The 22,450-nt window shown below is 37.5% G+C and overlaps 1 long non-coding RNA gene across 1 annotated transcript; it reads left to right on the top strand.

Annotated features, from left to right (window-relative positions):
- The first annotated feature begins 9,504 nt into the window (after positions 1-9,504).
- On the top strand, positions 9,505-20,093 carry LOC114059310. The gene is made up of 3 exons (XR_003571639.1): positions 9,505-9,517; positions 9,765-9,767; positions 19,970-20,093. It is a non-coding gene; the product is annotated as an uncharacterized LOC114059310 (long non-coding RNA).
- The last annotated feature ends 2,357 nt before the right edge of the window (positions 20,094-22,450 follow it).

The raw sequence follows: 22,450 nt of genomic DNA, 5'->3' as shown, positions 1-22,450 counted from the left end.
CTTGCAGCCTTTTTTATGGATTGGGGTGATATTTGCCAACTTCCAATCATATGGGACCTCCCATAAGTAAGATCACTTTATATATATATATTTATTTATATTGCAAGAATAAGCAACCAGACCTCACATCAGGAGTTAGAAGAGCTAGAGGACTTCCATGACAGCTCATTTCATCTTAGTCATTTCGAAAGAGCCTCCTGGCAATGTTTAGGACCCATACAGGTTTCCTCTGATAGTTACTAACTCAGATGCCAGCTTTACCCAATTGCCCCAGGAGCATTTTAAATCCTGCTTCTATTTCCACAGTCCCACAGTAAGATTGTATCTTACTTAATTAACCTCAGTGGTGTAGAGGAAATATTTTTCACTTGTGGACAAACATGATTTTCAGCTCATGCTTCAGAAAGCTCAAGTTTCTGTTAAATACTTGGACTACCTTTTCTTCAAATCTGCTGTGTGAAGGCACTGTTGTAGCTCAGTAAATTGTTGATCTTCTGCAATGCTGTGGCATGTGCTTAAGGTGGTATTTGTACTGCTTTTAGTCTTGAAACACGTAGGTGTTATGGCAAACACAAGCATCCTGGTTTTCTGTCTCTGTGATCCTTGTAAATCTGTATTTTTGGTAAAGTGTTGCTCCCTGTGGACAAAACTAGGATTTGGAGTGCAGTGTTTAAGTGTTTTCCAGTATTTTGAGCTATCTGTGAGGTACAGTGGTAATAAAGGGATTTCTTCCATCAGACTCCTGCCTTGTAAGTTGAACTGATTTCAGCTGAACAAACCCAGGGTTACACTTACCCAACAATTATAGATGTCAAACATCATGATGCCCTGTGGTCTGCAATGCTCATTCTCTCTAGATTAAAGGGCAAGGAACAGCAAGTACATGTTTCAATTCAAAGGGATAGTGGGTCAAAGATAAGGGCCTAGTCTGGAAGAGATGTTACTTAACACCATTTAGATTAAATGGAAAAAAAGAATGTTTGAAAGTCTAATATTAACCAGTACTGTGGTTTATTGGAAAAAAAAGTATTGAAAAGAGAAACAAAGAAGTAATCTGGAAATAGTATATTTAAAAAAGGGCTTCTTTCAGATTTAAAGCTGTTCATATTAGCACTTTGACCTATGACAGTGAAAAACTGGCAGTTCACCATCTGGGGACATAATAATAACTAGAGGGAAAATATGTACTCTTTTTCTTCGAAAACACTGTTGAATATGAGCTGGTATTATCAACATTAGAGAGTGACAGCAGCTCCTGGGCTTGTACTGAGTTGTAACAAAGCCAGTTATTCCTGTGTTACTGCTCAGCATTGCTCACAGATTTGTACTACTCAAGATGAGCGAAAAGCAACAATATTGCTTATAGGCAATGAAGTGAAACTCAATATTGATAGAATCATTAAAGATGACAAAAAGGGAACATGTAGTCAATTGATATCTTTCTCTGTAAGTTTTTTCCAGGATTTTACCTTTGGTTCAATATTGAGCACTTTGCTCCCATTTCTGTTTTGTAGTTGTTTATTATCATCTAACACTGTTACATTTTCCAGGATTTAAGCCATCAGGAGATGTCATATTCTATCACTAACAATTTTATTTATTAAAGTAAAAAATATGAAGAATTGTATTGTAATACAAGAAACACTACATTTATATAATAATCTTAATGAAATTGCTTTAAGAAGTTGTTAAAACTTAGAGGGAAGCTTCTGAGAGCACAAATGCTTTATTCCAATCATGCATTCTAGGATTTAGATTTTCAGATTCAGCCTTACTGACATATTAGTTTTTACATTCAGTGTTCATCCCTCATCAGTGGTGTGTACGCTGAGTGTTTTTATTCTCTTGCTCGTCCATTTTTCATTTCCACATTTGTATGCACTCAGAGTACCAACAAGAAGTCTCAGAAAGCAAAGCATTTAAGTCGTCACTGAGTCTACTCCTTCCTTGCAGTTTTCCAGAGGAGCAGCATTCCACCTTCAGTGTTATTTCCCACCCACCGTGCACATTACTGCTCTGACTTACCTGAGTCAGCTGCATTACTGCTGTATTTCTTTTGTGCTTCATACTGATTTGTTGGATAATATGCAGTGACAAGGTCACAAAAAATTGCATACTAAATAAGATTAGGTGTTTCAGAGCAGTCAAGGTGTCTTCATCACTTTTCACGATCAGTTGCAATGCATACTCTCTGTTTGGGGACCTCAGAAGCAGATCCCCAGGTATGGTCTAGATATTTGAAAACTGTGTGCTTGATTTGAAAATTAGGAGGACAGAAAAGAGCAAGACCAACAACTCACTCAACAGCCTTTGCAAAGGCCTGTGCACTCGTCTTGAATTCAGACTATTACTACACACTGTGCAGAGAAAGGTTTGTCCAATTCCTCCAAGAACATCCCCTTAGATGAACCATTTCTAGATAAAACTTCGATCTAACTCTAGATAAAATATAGACATTTCTATTAATAAATATTTATTTTAAAAAACAACCTTATTTTGAAAATTTATTTTTATCCTGAATTGACAAAAGCTCCCTAATACATAGATTTTTAATATACATTATGGATATATCAAACCTGGCTACTTAAGTTTTGATTTTAAAGGTCACACAGGGATTTCTAGAACTACCACAACTCAGTTTGTGACTTAAAGTGATTTTTCTAGGTGCCTCAAAGATGACCCAAAAACATGTCTGAGCTGTTTTCATGTTACATATCAGTTCGGAAACAGAATGTGAAGCCAAGTCAACCCTCAGTTACAGCATCTCACAATAACGCCTTTAAATACTTTTGGTAAATATACATATTAAACAGTAGTCTTTAGCACTAACTAGGATTCTACGCTGGCCCATTCTTATCCCAAAAAATTTTCCCTGTAAGAGCAAAATCTATTCCCTTGCCTGACTTTAGACAACCAAATTTTAAAACATTTTATTTATTATTTCCTATTTAATGCAGTCCTGCTTACACCTTCAGGTCACAGAAATTTTCTTAAAATGCAATGAGAATTATAAACTATTTTCATTATGAAGGTACTTCCTAACGTTTATTTAATAGGAAACCTTCTTTGTAGGATTTTTTTTAGTCTTCAAAAAGGAATTAAAAGACCTACTTTACAAGTTTACATTTTGGAATTTTTTTCCCCCCTAATTAAAAAAAAAAAAAAATGCAGTCCTACAGTACTTATCCAGACTCACTGAAACTGAAAATTGAGTAAGTACTGCAGGATTGGTCCCCTATTAGAAAAGCCCAAGACACATGGTGCTGAGATTAACAAAACAAAGTAAAGCAGCTATGACTTGGCACAAAGTTTGACAAGCTGCAGAAAAGCAAATGTTTAAATAACTGAAGTGGTACTGTTTTTCTATTCACAACCTTTTCTCTTCTAAACAGTATCATATTCTTTTCCAGCACATTTAGATTGAAAGTCAAGCTGTGTTTTATTTTTTATTATAATAAACCCAGTCAGTTTACTGTAACAAAGACATACTAGCAGTGATCAGTGTGAAAGCCAGTACGAAATCAGGCTAGGGGGGAAAAAAAAGTCAAATGGCAAAATAAAGGACCAGCCGTCTGGAAAGTTCCTGGATCATGTAAAAAGAAAATAAAAGGCAGTGTTCTTATGAGACTAATGCAGAATACAAAAATATTTTAAGACAAAACTCTGTATCATTGCCTATGACATTTGTAAACAGCAGCAGCAAATCCTTTCAAATACTGTTGCATTTATTAAACACTTTCAAGTCCTCCTAAAACAAAATAGTAGCACTTTAAAAAAAAAAAAAATTCTAGTAGCATTGTTTACATCTGTTCCTCTCAAAATAGGGTAAGAACAAAATAAAACTGTAAAGTATTTTACTGTCTTTTTTCACATGTAAAATAACTTTCCAACTTAAAATATACGTTTATTCAACCTATGGGATATCAAAAAGGTTCTGCATATTTTATTAGACTCGCAATAATAAATGATGGTTACAAAAAGCAATGTATGCATCAGGTCTTACCAGATTTTTAGCTAATGGTCTTTCATTTTCATGTTCTGCCTTCATTCACACTGAATTTCAATCAACTAAAAATATATATATATAAGAAAGAGTGTTGATTCGTATTACAAACAGGCGTAGTTTTCTAAAAACCCTTTCAAAGTACTGTCTGCCTGATGAAGAGACTGCATGTACTTAGTTGTCGACTGGGTTTAAACTTTGACACATACACATATTATTATATGATAACTGGTAACAGATAGATGTCTTCACTTAGAGCTAAATACTTTAATGTAGAGTTTAATAATGTTACAAGAGTCAGATGTATAAATCAGAGTACAGGGTGATGTCACGGGAGATAGGAAGACGATGAAATGATTAGAAACAGACACTTAGTGACCTAAGTCCACTTTTCTAAGTGGATATTTGTGGAAACCTGTTACAGTCAAACAGCAGTGGCAGTTTGGAACTGCAGGAACAATTCCACTGTTCTGTTGTACATGTGTAGAAAGATCAGCAGATGTCTGTATCATCTGCAGCAAGTTCTAACATGTCCTTGTGAGACAAACATTGTCAGGCAGATTACACATCTAGTCTCAGCCAGGACAAAGGACTGCGCCTAAAGAGCGGTTTAAACAAAATCCTTCATGAATTCTTCAGAAGTTTCAGAATCAAACTCCTTTAAACAGTTACACTGCATGCAACCAGCTTCCTTGGTTCTGCTGGGTTTGAGCTGTCTGTCAGAGCTGCTGTCACTTGGGGCTTGCAAGTTAAACGTCTATATTTCTCCAAGTCACCAGGAGCAGAGTTTGTTACTTACTGAATTTGCATTTTGAACATATTTAAAACCAGACAATGTTGAGTACAACACTGACATTCATTTTCTTTCATAAAAATGGAGAAATGCTCCCCTTCAGCATAATAACCTAGAAGATAGAATGCTCAGCCACAAATCAGGGCAGCCGACATTGTATGCTGCTGCGAGTTTTATGGGGCTTGATTACAATATCCCAAGTCATGGAAAAGTAGCCTAACTACCCCTCTATGATGAGAATAAGCCACCAGTTCTGTTCAAGCTGTGCCATTGGACACAAAGAATATGAAATTCATGAGACTAGATACAGAATACTCATGCATGAGCTTGACGACATACCAAAGCTGTGACTGCATGAGAAAGGGACAACCTTGTGTTTTGGCTTGCTAGATCATTTATGCATTTTACATTAGACTATGAATTACAAGAAAACAATATACAAAACACACCCTCTCTCCCCCCTCCGCAATCCAATCCAAGCACAAATACTCAGCAAAAACACAAAGAAATTTAAACCAGATCTATAGAAAAGTCCTTTCCTCTGTGCTGAGTATTCTAAAATGTAGCCTGGAGACTATGGCTCTTCTGTGCCTGCTCTCCCTGTATCCAGTTTTAAAGAGGAATATGTGTAAACTAGAGTTATTTCAAAGGTATATGGAGCTACAGGTTCAAAGGTCCTCAAGTTCAACTATCAGAGCCCTGGGCAAGTGCTGTAGTGCTTACAAAAAGCTCAGTCCTTGCCATCTCTTATGATGCCTGGGGAGAAATGAGAGAGACAATTGCTCACAGCTAGCGCACAGCTTGGCTGCCTGGGCACAGGAAGAAGATTCAAATGCAAAGTCCCACCTGCAACAAATCAGTCAGTCATTTCTAGCTAGTCCAGGTGCTTCAAACAGGTTTAATCATCTCTTATGACGGGCTGTGTCTGCTTTGAATACCATTTTTAGGTTTTATCTTTTCCTCATACAGTGTATATTGGATACTGGTGCCTGTATTAACCCTGTGAATTCCATTTCTGGAGTGAAATGTCCAGCTGCAGGGCATTACAGCAGCATGTGCCTTCATGCTCACCTCCTGTTTTTAAAGATCAAAGCTTTTTAAACCAAAGAAGAATTTATGCACATTTGGGCTATCAAGAGAACAACTTTCAATGGGATATGCAAAGGAGGTGGGAAAAAATCAGAAATTTCAGTCCATGTAGTTACTCTTTTAGAATTGTAGTTTTTCTTTTGGGAATTGAAATATAATTAGATTCATTATCAGAACTATAATGAGGACTGCCCCAAAGATTTCTCACATCACGTCAGTCCTACATCTTAAACCTTGTCACCTGACAGGCTGCACAGTGACTCTGAAGGGCAGCCTGTATGGGTACAGCTGTTCTGGAGGCAGTTTGGGAGGAAGGTCTGTGATCCAAACGTACACAGATATGGCTCTTCCAAATCATCTGAGTGGCATACAGAAAAGAGCACCTATGTTGCTGCTTAAATCCACAGACTGAGGTTGTTCCTGTGGGAAAATACTGGACGTTAAACAATGTTCTCCACTGTATGGAGATGAAGGGAAGGGAAGGAAACTGGAGAGTAAATTTCAGGAAAAATTTCCTGTGAGTGAAAGGGTAAAAAAATGTACTTTAAAAATAGTCTTTGAACTGTGTAAATGAACTAAGAAGGAACTTTCAGTGTAAGAACAGATGAGTGGCCTTTTCTTTTGAGTATGAGACTTCAAACCTAAGCAGGACTCCTGAGCACTGCTGCCCCTAGAAAGAAAAAAAGCTAACATAGGACACATCCCTCCTTTGACAGACTAGTGCATTAGACAGACTAATTAATATTCCCATTTTGATTTTGAATTTTGTGTACAAAATCCTAAAGAACTTACCCTTTCAATGCTCCTATAAAGATAAACAGGCATCACTATTTCAAGAGCGAGAAACTTGGTCATAGAAGAGAGATTCATCCAAGGTTAGATCCAAGGATAGGCAACAAAAGGGATGATTTTAGAAATACAGTGCCTCAGTCCCCACAACTATATATAGTATATATGTATATATGTATATATATGTATATATATATATTAAAAAATGAATTTGCATGAAAATTTAGTAATAATGGACTTAAAATACAGAAATACCACTATTTCCCTTATATTTCATCACAGAGAAGTGAGTTATCTACAAAACATTTTGGAAGTGTTTCACAGAGGGAATGTTTGTTATAGGAAGAGGTCCTGTGTCTACTTCTTAATTTTCAGAGTGAGAACTATACCCTGTAGAAGAAAGTGCTTTGAGAACTGTCACAAGATAGGAAGTCCACTGGAAAGACATCTAGATATTATACCAGGAAAACACTGAGCATTGTCAACCTTCTATTGAGATTAATTGTTAATTAATAAACATTGAAATTGTAAAGTTTTCTTAAAAAGCTGACTTTTATATCCTGTTCAGATACTGTTTTGCTTAGACAGCATATAAGTAATAATTCACGTATATTAACAGCTCTACTCAGGAATACTGGAATATTTAGCAAGTCACAGGTTACAAAAAAAAAAAAAATCTTTTTTTTTAAATTTCTAGATATTCACCCATACAAATCTTCTTTCCCTGCCTTCAAAAGCTTACTGAATGTGTTACTTTTAAAATTAAAGTGTTCAATCATTTTACTGCAGTTTAGTAAGGTTCAGAATTTTTATAGTGTTTTAACAAAATTACGAAATATGACAGGGTAAGGAAATGAATATTCATTCAAGGAATAGCAGTTCTTTATTACTCTACAATGGATTATACTACCATAACCCAAAATGTGACATAAGTCAACGTACTGTCAGCTTTCTAGCATTATTTGGACTATATACTGCTAAAACTCCAAGCTCATTACTGTTCTGCTGAGACTGTAGCTTACAGAAGTAAAAATTACTTTGAACCTTTTGAACCATTTGCTCATCTGTTTCCATTTTTTATTACATTCTTTGAACTTGTTTATCTGAAAACAAGAGGGGAAAGAGAAACTCCATGAAATCACTTGCCTACATGAATGTATTCAAAATGTTTGCTTCAGGTCAGTCCCCAAACCCAGCGGAATGCACCGGGGATGAGAGTCCTGAAGGAACTGTGACCTTCACCACTGCCCTTGACATTCACAGCCCTCTTCCTGCTGTTCATCTGGCTGGACAGACAGATATGAAGAAGTAAGTTCAAGAGCCAAGTGTGACTGAGTGCCCACAGCTTTTCATTAATACTGGTTCTGGACATCCTTGCTGTTAGTCACAGCCAGTACAAAGTGTTTTAGCAGGTGGTTCTTTATGGCTTATACAAAACCAAAAGATAAGAAGCACCACTGAGTCAGAAGATAAACAAGAATGAGGAATACTGTCTATATCAAATTAATGTCACCACTATTAAAGGTGATACTGGGTCTAATATGGACATAACAAAGCTAAACAGCCAAATTCTACTCTGTTGCCATAGTTTCTAGTCCTTGATTAAATATTTCAGTCTGGCAATATATGAGAAGTACCCCGCAGGTAAAGACCATACATTGCACTGATCAGGAAAAATCCCTTCGTTTATGAACCGTAATAAAGCACAGGTATCAAAAGTAGTGATGGGTTGCGAGAAACTGATTCTGTTAGAAACTTTCCCAGAAATACAAAACTGATTATATGAAGAAATGCACATTTTGCAGAAGCTCAAAAACCACACTACAGAGAGAAGCTTTTAATATAGTTCCCTTTAAAAAAATTAGTATATCATAATTTAAGAACATAACTATCTACATACAACACTTTTGCATTTCAGTAACTTTACAGCATATATCTGTCACAAAATAGTCACAAAAGTCACGTCATATTGGCATATAGGCAATATTAGAAGTCTCGAAAGCCACAGCAAATATTTCTTTGTCATAAATATAAAATATGTAAATATATTCATTAAAATTAGAATAAGTATGTATGGATTTATCTACAAATGCACACAAAATTACCATGTGATACCAGAAAAAGACAACGTTCCAGAAACAAGTCACCATCCTTCTGAAGCGCACTAAAAATTCCAACTTTAGGGACATCTCTTACACACTGCATTTAAACTAATCATCTTGATCTAACATCAGTTTAAAGTTTCACCTAACAAATATTTTTCTTTGTCAGAGTGTTTTAGAGCATTTTCAAGATGAGAAATCTCATTGTACAGTTTAAAAACCTTATTCTTTTTTTCAAGCAGTTTTTTTTCATGGTCATCAGATTCAAAGGCAACCTGAAAGATTGTGATGCCTTGAATTTATAAGTAAGGTATCAGGGATTTAAATATGCTGCACTGGTTTAATATTATGCAACACAGTATCATATAATTTCTGAATTCTATTACAGAGTCATAATATGAATAGAAAAAAGTCGAGACTCTAAATAGATCCCCTCTAGAAGAAAGGCTGCAGTACATTATATACAAAGCCCATAACACATGGGGACATTTTATTGACAAGAATAATGCATATCATACTGTTTGTGTGCCCTCATCATTCAGGTCAATTTATTATGGAGGCTGTGTCCAGGAAGGCAGCTGGGGCCTATCCACCCACACTTCCCCCCGTGTTTATGAAGTGCTGTCCGTAACTAGGCAGGCAGGAGGGACTGTGGACAGGCAACACCAGGGGGTTGCAAAGTGCATGGCTAAGGAGGGGGGCTTGTTGCCTTTGTGTCATTCCTCAGTGACAGTGCTGCCAGTGTCATGAGGAGCACATCACATGTCAAAGCGGTGAAGTTTTCAGGCTGGGAGCCGCATGGAGTCCATCAGGCCTTCTGATATCAACACAGTTGGTTTTCTACTTGGTGTCGGAGCCACCCAGAGGCAATTCATATTCTGAACATTAACATGGCTTTGCATGCCTGTCACACATAGACCGTGCAGGGGTTTAATGCTATTGAAGACTACGGTTTAAATCTCTATGCAAACAGTGATTACCTTGTAAGAAGGTTCCAGGATAACATGCAACAAAAGACTTTAAAGTTATAGTTTTAGTAAAGCAAACTCATTTACATTTTTATTATGCGTGTCCTTTGTTTAAATCTTGCCACGTCCATTATGGAAAAGACTTCTTATGCAACTGAAGCTTATTGGGACAGCTACTCTTTTTTTCTTGTTGGTTTCAAAGCTATTGAAAACATTTGAATATATTGTCTTATGGCTGTCTAGATTTTACTGCCACATATTTCTTTTAAAATTACAGAAAAGCTTTCAGAGCTGGCACAGATCTTTATAGTAATACCAGAATATTAACTAACTCCTGAAACCATTTAAAATATTAACACAAAAGAGAAGACTCAAACAACAATTGCTTTGCTTGCTAAGGAAAATTCAGGATATTATTTGTTTTGCTTGGTAAAAATATGAACTCTTAAAAAAATGTTAAAGACCTAAAAAAATTAACTTCCAAGGTTTTGAAATGCATTGTAAACTAAAACTATAGTGTAAGCATGGGTAAAATTCAGTCTATAACTATTTGATTTTCTTTGAAAAAGACATTTTTTGACTCTAATTTACCAGAAGAAATTACCAAGGTACATAAAGTTTTTTGGCCACAAAGCTTTCACTGATTTTATGAGAAACTGTGTAAATAAAATGCCAAGTGCTTTACAAAGTAATTCATATTAGTTTATGGTTTTCCTTCCTGTACTGAAGAAACAGTAGCAGCTTACATAAAGACCAAGTGGGAGTAACAAGAATGTTATTTTTAATAATGTATTTTTTTAAAAAATAGATTCTAGTGAAACACTTCAGCAATATTTCACTTTAAAAAGTGTTTATGCATGAACAGATTTAAAATTATTCCTCTGAGGTAATTGTGAGAGTGCATGCTTTTACTGAAAACTTTCCCCATAACCTGTAGACAGCTGAACACACTGCAGGGAAACCAGTAGTGTTAAGAAAACAGTACATGCAATATTTAAGTAATTAGCTGACACTCTACTCTGGCAGTGGTCAGCTCTAGACCACCGCAAAGCAACCTTAGAATTTCAAAAGACCTTTTAAGTAACTGCTACAGCTCTTAATAGGCTTAAGTATTTGTTCCTTTGCCCTGGCTGTATTTGAGCATCGATAGCTGATGCTCAAAGAAGAACCTTTGCATAAAATAAGGAAAAAAAAAATATTTTAACTAATTCTGTGAGCAACTTTCAAACCTTATCTCGATGTAATAATAATCTTTTACGGCTCTGAGGAAAGGATGTAAAAAGCACAAAAGGCACTTTCTCCCCCAACTTGCCCCTCGCCCGCTGCCCGGACAGCCTTTAGCTCGAGCGCCACCGGCTGCCGCGGCCGGGAACTGCAGGTCATTAACTATTCAGTCTCCTGCTGCAATGAGGACACTCATTAGCAAAATGAACAAAGGGACAATTTTCTGTAGCTACAGTCATCTGTTACACTTTGAGTGGCAGGTTTTGTAGCAATGTTCTCTCTACCATCTGCCCACAGCGGTAGCGTTTGGCTTGCTTAAACTGGGGAACTTTTAAGTTGTAAGAAAAAAGGGCTAGGGGTCGGAAGGCTATTATGACTTGGTTTATACAGGAGGCTTGAATATTTCTCACCTTTTCTGATGTATTGCCTTCATTCTAACAGTTTTATTACTTTAAGGGAAGGAAAAAAAAAAGCAGCAGCATATTTTAACCTTCATAATTCCACTATATATTTGCTAAGGTTTTGTATTGTAGACTTACAATAGCTTTTCTAAAAACACTAGACAGATATGAGTACATAGTTTTGGAGCACAATGAACTTCAACTAGATTCATTCACCTACACCCATAGTATTTTAGCCAAAAAGGTAAAGGTGAGAGAATGTAGCTATTTACCATGCAACTGAGAAATATGCACTTCAGTTTTGGAGCACTGCAGTATTTAATGTACACTCAGAATAATAATTTGGCCTTTTGAATAACAGCTATGACTTTTTCACTCTTACTGCAAAGAAGTATAATGCAAATTACTGATATTTTCCTATGACACTAAAGAAGAAAATATTTGAGCAGATTCTAGATAAATTATAAACTAAAGGTGTTACTGTTGTAGATATACTGGTAGTTTTCCTTGAAAACAAATCTGTTCTTGGAAACCTGTCATTCAAATGGTTATATACCTCTCCGTTTCAAGCTCTACTTTAGGTATTTACAGGCCGTGCTGTGTGCACACCAGAGGGTGCAATTGCCAAGGCTGTCATCAAAACCACTCATTTACAAACACAACAGTTCTAAGTCAAGGAAAATGATAGTTTAGATATTTATTTATATTGTTATTATTCACAGCATCTTAAATTTGCGCGTTTTAAAGCTTTTACAGCTTATATCTGTATATTTCAAAGAAATGCAGTTTAAGGTTTAGCATGGGAACCCCTAGTATGGCCACTGCTTGGACACCAGCCTCTACTTTACAGTTAGTCACCCTGTTAATAAACCTGTATTTTCAATTCAGCTAATGGATATATTCTATTAGGGCTTCCAAGGTCTTGAAAGTTTGAGGAGGTCAAGATGTCATCATTCCTTTAATAATATGCTCTAATCAGCAATCATTCTCATAGTGGTTTCATCTTGTAACCACTGTATTCTATTTCTTTTCATGGCATGTCAGAGCTGGATTAAAGACAGCACATCTTCGAAGGGAAAACAGGCGTCTCATTGCAAATTCTTTGACAGAAGAAAACAAATTTTTTTCTTGTTTCTGTTTTGTATAAATGTAGAATTCTCAGAGAAGCTAATGATGACAAGCTTTTGCTGTATGGATTAGCTAATGATTGCATAGATCCTGAAGTAATCCTTGCAGTGCAGCATAAGGATGAAGGGTTGGACAGCCAATTTGACACTAAATGTTTACTGCAAGCAGCTGTCTCTGCTTTCCTATTTTTCATAATTTTTCATCATTTTCATTCATTTTTTCAGAAACTTGTCAGGGATGAAGATCAAATAGTGAATTTTTGTAAACTGTTGTTAAAACACTACTTGTGACCTGGAGAGAGATTAAGTGTTCTCTTAAGAGAGAGATTCCAAATCCCAGGCAAATATCCTTTAGGCTTCTCCTTGGCAAGGTACTCAGATTCTGTAATCAAGTAATCTCAAATTATATGATAAAGAGATTTAAGCTGAGTTTTTCAACTTAGGGCACTTCCTCCAGCTCTTAAAAGTGTTTTGACTTTTTCTTGTTCCATGACTACACAGACTAGGAGTAGTACTAGTACTCCAAGGCTTCAGAAATCAAATACCTCTTTACACTTATCTGGTGCCTTTGTTAGTGCCCAACCACCCCCTGGGCGAAGAATCTTTTCCTAATAACTAACCAAAACCTTCCTTGACACAGCTTCATGCCCTTCCATGTCACTGTTCATCAGAGAGAAGAGATCAGTGCCTGTCTCTTTGCTTACCCTTGGGAGGAATCTGTAGACCACAGTGAGGTCTCCCCTCAGTCTCATCTTCTCCAGGCTGCACAAGTCAAGTGACCTCAGCCGTTCCTCACATGGCTTCCACTCAAAGCCCTTCACCATCTTTGTTGCCCTCCTTTGGACATTCTCCAATAGCTTTATATCCTTCTTATATTGTGGCGCCCAAAACTGCACACAGGACTCGAGGTGAGGCTGCACCAGCACAGAATAGAGCGGGACAATCACCTCCCCAGTCAGCTATGCTGTGCTTGCCCCTGGGATTTTCAGATTATTAACAATTCTACAATTTTGACTTAAGAGTAAAGTCATACAATTGCAGTCACTTCCTTTGCTTCCAATAAATTGATTATTTTGTCCTTAATGGTGCCATTTATAGTTCTTTCATTTATACATTGTCCATTTTATGGACAGGTCTTTAGTAAAAGATGTTTTCTTCTTTGATTATGAGACTAAGCCTTTTTGACCATGTAATACTTCTTTTCTTACCAATTTCAGCTTTTCTGAGACTGCTTTCTATCAGCCTAAAGCACACATGAAATTTTGAAAAAGTGTTACAGATTTCTTACACTTCAGTGAACTCCAGATGAGTACAGTTAATTTGGGTAGAAGGACATGTTTATGCTGCAGAAGGGATATAAACGTGATAAATGGGCATATGAGACTGAATTATATCTCCCATTTGAAGACTACAGACTGAACAAGCAGGACAGTTCTCTGCCATTATAACTAGCTATTTATGTCTTTATTTGCGTGGGGGAAAAGATTCATGATTGAAAAGAGCTTCTAATGTTTATTAATGTTTGTACCCAGGTAGTTGTCATGCTCCACCAGCTTCTACTGCATCAAAAAAATCAAATGAGGGATTTCATATTTAATTTTTATATTTCAAATGAAGCTATGTATATAATGAAGTTTATATTTCAAATAAAGTCATCGTATACTTGAAATGCTGATTTAAATGATTATCAACACAGTTATGAATAATAAAAAAAGAAAATATTTATTTTAGAATGCCCAGAAGGAGTGTTTCACTACCTAATTGTCAAAGGGAACATAGACTATTCTTCAAATAGTCTGTATGGTCTACAGAGCTCTTTTAAACTAACTCTGCTTAAAACATTAAAAGTAATTGCTAGAGGATTCCTCAATGCTCACAAAATTCCCTATTTTACACTTGGTTTTGGAGCAGAATTTCTTTCTTCAACTGATGGTGCTACAGATCATTATTCAGGAATGAAGAATAACCAAAATAAAAAATGAACATCTTTTCTCTCTGTGAAGTTTAAAAAAAAAAAAAAAAAGTAGTTTATTTCTTACAGAAGCTAGCCTTTCCTTCACTGCTAAAGCTTAGGTTTGGCTTTATAGTTACCCACTTTCAGCCATGCAACATTCTTGAACTGCATATCATCTTCTGTCAGTTGGTCAGTGTTTTCAGCATTCTGATTTCCTTTCACATCTTTTTAAAATTCCTCAGCCTCACAGCTCCTCATATCTTTTCTGTGAACTTTTCTCCTTTGCTTCCCATTTCTCTATCCTATTCTCTGAAACATCCACATGATTAATGCTGGTTTAAACCCATTCAGAAGTGCACCTGTTCTCCTGTCCCTGCACATGCCTAGGAGATCATTCATTCTGTAAAAACACATTCTTTTCTCCTTCCAGGCTTCTCTATGATTTTTTATACACTGTATTATACAGTAGATGGTGTCAGTATACTGGACACACTTCCCACTATTTATCCCCACTTGACTGTGCTGTGTATAAACAGGAGAGTAATTTTAGCTAAATATTTTACCCACCACCTTTCCCAAATATCCACATAAGTATTTTTTTTTTTTTTTTTAATACTGACCTCGTTTTGTCAAGGAGTAAAAACTTGCATGCTCCGTTTGCATGAAGGGGAAGAAAGATGAAATTTAAATTCCAGACTTTCTAGTGTGGATTATTTTTGCTGTTCTACTTATGTGCTGAAACCAGTTAACATGGAGGTTTGTGGCAAAGGCCCTAGAGGGCAGCATGAAGCCACCTGGAGTGCCCATGACTGGTCACGATTTGCTATTTGGTAGTTTAAGAGTTCAATTACCAAATTTATAACATTTTCTTTTCTTTTTTTTTAATTGATTACTGAGTTTCTGCCTCCTAACAGACCCAATGTGAATTAAAGCATGCTCATCCCTTCATGATTTGACTGTCCTCAATAACATGGAAAAGCAAGCACTGACTGCATAATTGGGTCTAATCCTACACTGCTTGAGTATTTTGTGGTCCATTTTCACCAGTCAAGAAAGTAAAAACTCTGCAATTTTTGCATTCTTCCACTGGTATGTACTAAAACACCTCATTCATGTTGTATCGGCTATGATGTTACTCACCTCAAACTGCACTCAAGTATGCTAAACTGCATAACAAGGGAAAAAAACAATACTTGTAAAAACAATTATAGTTTTGTGTTGATTATTTTGTTTCTATTAAACATAGTTTAAATGCCTAGTTCTCATGGAAGATTCAAATACCACCTTTTCCAGGTTTTGAAATGCAAAGCTACACTCTGTAATTAGTTTATGACACATTAATACTCAGACCAGCAGTCTACTATCACCTTAATAATTAAAACTTACCTCAATAATTGCCCTGAGAGCAGTCAGTGTATCACACAGATGTTGTTGGTAGCTTTGTTAAATTCGAACAATTTCAACAATCTTTCTGCAATTCAATTCACAATAAGTTACTGAGAATTTTTGATATACAATAAAAGGACAGGAGCAACTACAAACCCAAGCCAAGTAACTTTTATATACTTTTCTCTCTCTCTCTCTTTTTTTTTTTTAATTTAATAAAATTAAACCTAAGCTTTTGGACTTGAAAAAATAGAAAGGTCATGTTCCCTTCCCACCACTTTTTTTTTCTTTGATTATTTAAATATTTTTTTAATAATGTTCATATCAGAAGCTTGAATCTGAGGCTTTATGTTTATTTCTCCCTTGTAGTGAGGGCTCACTGTTTGCAAAATGATTGCCTAGGAGTGTTAATGCTGGCATGGGTTGTTTTACTATCTAAAGGTCACTGACTATATGTTTTCAAATACATACATGAGAAATGAACTGTAAATAATTTATACACACAGGGAGTGTGCTAAGTTTCTTGCCTGTTAAAATATTATTGTAAAGCATTTTACCAGAAATAATAACACCACAATCTGTTTTCTTAGACATGCTTGTTAATATGCTGAGTACCTTGTAATCCATGTTTTGTTCATTGCAAATTTGCAAAAGACACCCTAGACTGTCACTTTTAAATCTGTATTAGTACTTTTTTTTTACTTTCTTTTTTCCAATACTTCAGTAAATTACTTCCCATTAAGTAAAATATTGTATTAATCTACATAAAGAGGGTATATGAATAAGAACTGGCATCTAGTAAAGATTAACACATAGAGTGAAAAAAGAATTTTTTCATTGAGTAAAAACTCAGTCTCTGTCAGTGGATCATTTATGAATTTACAAATATTTGAGGCCTGCTGATCATTATTTTCTTCATGTTGTGCTTTAACAACACTTCAGTAGATAAACAAATCTTGCTAGAGGGAACAAACGAGCTAAAAATAAAAAGCTTAGTACTATTTATATATAGATATACAAAGTAAGGTAGTCAAAAGAAAAGTGAAGCTGTTCTATTACTCTGTTCAAGATGCTGATGGCTGGGTTCAGTCACCCAAACACAATCATCTAATGCATTTCTATGCCCATGTTCAATTGACCATGGGTTTCTACACCCGTCAGAGCTCACAGATTCATATCCACGCTTTGGACATCTTAGACTATCAGCAGGAATTTCATCTGCAGAGTAAAACACCCAAATTTAAGCGTCTACATAAGAACTAGGTAAGTTTCCAATACAGGCAATGAAGTAAATGAAACTTGACTCAGTTGCTCATGAGTACATGGTTTAGCGTCAAAAGAAATGAGGTATGACAGACATCTCGTGCAGGGCTGGCCGACATAACACGAGGCTGAAGGAAACCTGTCCCTTTCTGAACCCAGAGGCAGAGGCCAAGTAGCACATCTTTAGGCATCTCCACTGAATAGAGACAGACCTGTACTGACTATACAGGAAGACACTCCCCTGAGACACCTAAATGTAGGTTTCCTAATCTGATGAGCACATCCTCAACCCAAAATAACAAATTTGCTTTTAAATAAAGTCTTGGCAATATATAAGTATTGATGACATCTTGGTAATGCTTGTTGTAAGAACCACTCCACTGCATCACTCCCATGGATGATAAAAATTTAAAGCTGACATTAGGAAAACTACAACTCATGAAATGGAAGAACTGAATACACAAAAGTGAGCACATATCTCACTAATCCCAGGCAAGGAAAGCATAATGAGAACTGACCCCCAATATAAATACACTTTGTATCCTGATGTACAAAGTGTTCTCTGTTAAACTAAAAACTCCTTCTCCAAACCTTTAGTATTGCACATTTGGAAGATATTCGGATTCACTATTTGACAGGCAGAAAATATTTATGCAGGAAGGATATTTAGCCTTCTCAAAAAATAACTAACTTAGAAACACTCAAGTATCTGCCAGATGGTAACTAGTCAGATTCTGCAAAGAAGACCCACACATATGTACCTATCATATCAATCAAAGATATCAAAATGTAAGCCCAGTAAGGGGTCAAATCTTGTTTATAAATCTTAATTCAACACTCTGCAAAGTATTTTTGTTAAAAAGAATTGAAATATCAGCATTTTAGCAAGACATAACAGAGGAAGTGTTAAAGGAAATACATTCTGCTTACCACCACCTCAGAGGAGCAAAATAATCAAAAGTCTTTCAGGCATTAGAGGTAGAATGAGATACTGCTTCTAAAAATAGTATCACAAGCATTTAATTTTAGTTCCTATCTCTGTACAAGTAATCTGAGAAGTAAAAAGAAAGTTATTCTTTCTAGGAATTAATCTTTTTGCACACATAATTATTTTATAAGCTGAAGAACCTTCCTTTGAAATGTCTTACACAGTAAAGGGACAGACGGAAACACCTCCTTTTGGAGGGACAGATCTCCCTCTGCAGGTTTCTAGTGGCACCCGTCTTCCACCACAAATTGCTAAGGCGCTTCTGTTAAGCAGACTGCACTGTGCCTCCTTTCATACTGCACCCTCTCTGGCAAGTCTAAGCATTAAATTTCAGATACACACTGCTTAAGATACACATATAATTGTGTGAGAGTTGATAATGTGATCTGAATCTTCTTTCTAATTTTCTTTTGTATGAGATTTGCAGAAGCACTGCACTACTTTATTTAGTATCCTGTGCTAGTTTTGACAGAGGTAGAATTAATTAGCTTCGCAGTGGCTAATGCAGGGCTGTGTTTTGGATTTGTGCTAAGCACAAGGTTGATAATATAGTGATGTTTTTCTTACTGCTGAACAGTGCTTACACAGAGCTGGCAAGGAAGTTGGGGGTGCATGGGAGGCTGGGAGGAGAGACAGCCAGGACAGGTGATTCCAACTGAGCAAAGGGATATTCCATACCATATGACATCATGTTCAGTATATAAAGTGGGGGAAGAAGGGGGGGGCATTTGGAGTGATAGCATTTGTGTTCCCAAGTAGCTGTTATGGGTGATGGGCCCTGCTCTCCTGGAGATGGCTGAACACCTGCTGCCCGTGGGAAGCAGTGAATTACTTTGTGTTTTGCTTTGCTTCTCTGCACAGCTTTTGCTTTTCATATTAAACTGTCTTTATCTCAACCCATGAGTTTTCCAGCTTCTACCCTTCTGGTTATCTCCCCAATACCTCTGGTGGAGTAGTGAACAAGCAGTTGCCTGGTACTTGGCTTCTGGCTGATGTGAAACCACATCATCTTCTTAGCCAAACTCATAACACACCAGGCAAATGTCAGTGGAACTGACAGGCCCACATTTATTTTCAGCCTCTTAGCCACTATTAAATAGATTTGAATCTTCAGACTTCTCAGTTATCTTTTTTGTGCCTTAAGCAATGTTAATTCCTACGTAATTGTCTCTGATTCTGATAGCCAAGTAAGACAGTCTCTAATTCAACTATTGATATTTATATATTATTCTATTTTGAAAACATTTATATCATGTAGTTTAAAGAGGTATATGAAAACAGAAGAAAAGCCAAAACAGATTCCTTAAGAATTACACAAAACAGAGATGCCAATGACAAAAGTACATTTTTTATAGCATGATGAAGACTCTGTTATCATACTGTCCTAATTTACCTTGACTAAAGCTTGCATACCAATAGGTAACTTCTTTAATTCTGATGGTTCTTTGGTACCTATTTGTGTAGCACGATCTGTGCTAAAGTCCTATTTTTAAGTCATCTGTAATGCAAGGACTACAAAACCAGAAAGAACTGGAAAAAACACTTGCAGTGTTACAGTACTTGTATTAATAAAGTTAATTGATTTTCTGTTAAAAATGGAAATTCAGAGGCAAAATGCCTATATTTATCATTTCACTGATCTGACTTTTTTTAAGATAGCGGGTTTGAGTGGCCAGCTTTTGGTAGCGGGGGGGCTATAGGGGTGGCTTCTGTAAGAAAGGGGCCAGAGGTTTCCCCCATGTCTGACAGAGGCAATGCCAGACGGCTCCAGGATGGACCTGTACCGGGCAAGGCTGAGCCAGTCAGAGATGGTGGCAGCACCTCTGGGATAACGTATTTAAGATGCAAATAAAGGTTATTCCTTGGATTTAATTGTGCTCAGAGAAAAGTGAGAACATGTGAGAGGAACAACCCCCCAGACATGAAGGTCAGTGCAGAAGGAGGGCGAGGAGGCGCTCCAGGCTCCGGAGCTGAGGTTCCCCTGCAGCCCATAGTGCAGCCCAAGGTGAGGCAGCTGCGCCCCTGCAGCCCAGGGAGCACCAGGGGGGTGCACAGATCCCCCTGCAGCCCATGGAGCACCAGGGGGGTGCACAGATCCCCCTGCAGCCCAGGGAGGGGCCCACGCCGGTGCAGTTGGAAGCCCGAAAGAAGGCTGTGACCAGAGTCAGAAAAAAAAGGCGGCTGAGTCCCGTTAACAGCGTCCCAGGCGTCACTCGAGAGCTCTGCGGCTGCAAAGACAGACTGGAGCCCCTCGGCGAGCTCCCTGCCCGCAGCGCCCGGCGCCGGCAGGGCAGGAAGTGACGCGGAGCGGGAGCGGTACCGGGGCGGTGTCGGGCCCGGCCCCGCTAATCCCGCTCTTCCCCGTCCTGCGGTCGGGGCATCGCCTCGCCCCGCCGGCCCTGGCTGGCCCCCGGCAGTCCCGCCGGTTCCGTCGCCCTTCCGTGGCCCCCGCTGCGCTCCGCAGGTGCCGAGCAGAGCCCGCCTCGGGAGCACCCCCGGTGTCTGGTTCACCCCTTCCCCGGGGGAACATATCCGTCCAGCCGGAGCACCCCGTCTGCCGACAGGCAGAGCGCTCGTCATGTGTTCCTCCTGTTTGCGACCGGTCAGCTGCTGCTCCACAAATAATCTCACTCCGTTCTGGATGTTTTTCTCATTTGACACGCAGTAGTCTCATTCCGGAACCCCCTCTCCACCTTAAGCCAACCTCCTCGCTGTTGGATTATCTGGCCAGCTGAAGACTTCCTATTTAAGCTAAAAGTGCTGTCTAGTTGGAAATACCAGTGGTTAGATCCTGACTGGAGAGTATCTGCTGAGAGTTCACGTGCTCCAGGTAAATAAGGCCAAGAAACATTTTCCCCACATGATGCTATGTTTCAGACAACATTGCATATGATGTGGCATCAGTGCAATGATTCCCACCACACACAGCCGATCTTGAACTTCATCCACTTCTCCCTTCTCCAGTCTGTTTGAAAACAGAAGTGAGAAGTTCAGATGGATTTTTTAAGATGCATAATAAGGATGAGAAGAAAATGTGGAGGAAATATGGAATAGCAGCTTAAGCCGGATGGAGGTAGAAGAAGAAGAAGGAAAAATCTCAGGCAGTTCACGACTGCAGGCTAAAAGAAGGTGATGTCAAACATCACACAAACACTGAGTGGCCAGTTTTCTTTCATTGTGATAACAAACTTTTACATTCTGGTTTTCATGTGGTTAGGAGACAGTAGTGTGATAACTAAAAGCTAGACATAACTTTCTGATAATTCTCTGAGTTTGAATACACTGTTTGATTTGTAGTGCCCTTTGACCTCAATAGCTATTATCAGTTACTTTAAAAATCCCTTAAACTTTGCTCAAACTAAAGCTATACCTAGAGAGATGGCAAACATGTAATATCAAATATTGTATTGACCTGGCACAACTCTATATAGAAGCAAACAATAATTTACAGATGCTGTAAGGATTTTTAAACAGGATGATTTCTTCTAATGGAGTTGAATTTTGCTAGGATTAACATCTGTGCCTGTTCATAGATGTATCTATGCCTGTTCATAAAAATTATGTATCATAAATCACCATGATTAGGTGGATAAAACCGTTTCAAACTGTATGTATCCACAGAATTGTCAGGCATTCATATGGTTTTTACAAAAATGTGCCTTTATTTTCAAGAATGAAAATAATTGTTGCACCTTTTCTGCAGGCTCTGGGCATTATTTCATCTGCAGAAGAAAGATGGACAGTGATACAAACTGCCAACATACCATTAAATGCTAGATTTTTTCTATTCCTTGAGCTTAAGATGAAAAATGGATAAACCAGCTACCTCTATTATAATAGCAAAATGTCGCTGATAGAAATTTAAGAAGTTACATATAGTACAGGAGGTAAGTCATGAGTACATTGACAAATGTTACTTAAATGAATATAAAAGAGGGATATTTCATTATTAAGTCAGATGTGCTGAGTAATAGTTTAAATTGATACTTGTAACTCAACTATTCTCAGGTTTTCTTTCAGTTATTAACGTAAGAGTAATTGAGCGAGTGGCAGAAATTGTTACTTGGCTTCAAAGACCATTTGTAAAGCCTATCTTACTTTTAGGTCACCTTTCAGCACTAGTAATGTCGAGAAGAGTGCATTTTGGTTGGGGAAAAAGTCCAATTAGCTATTCAAAACAGATAAAAAAAATATTAAGGCTGTTATAAGTTAGTATAAGAATTTAGACAACTCAATTCCAATTAAAAATTGATAAATTTATTAAGCAAGCGATAATAAAGCAAACAGCGCTGGGTGGCCTGGGGGGCAGTTGCCCCGCCTGAGACACACACTGAAAATGTAGTAAATGTTCCTTTTTATACAT

The sequence above is a fragment of the Empidonax traillii genome, unplaced genomic scaffold, assembly GCF_003031625.1.
Source record: "Empidonax traillii isolate 1590-97213 ecotype Southwest subspecies unplaced genomic scaffold, ASM303162v1 scaffold217:size1918799, whole genome shotgun sequence".
In the NCBI taxonomy this organism is placed as follows: domain Eukaryota; kingdom Metazoa; phylum Chordata; class Aves; order Passeriformes; family Tyrannidae; genus Empidonax; species Empidonax traillii.
The sequence above is the reverse complement of the archived record's forward strand: the minus strand, read 5'-3'. Positions and strand labels throughout refer to the sequence as shown.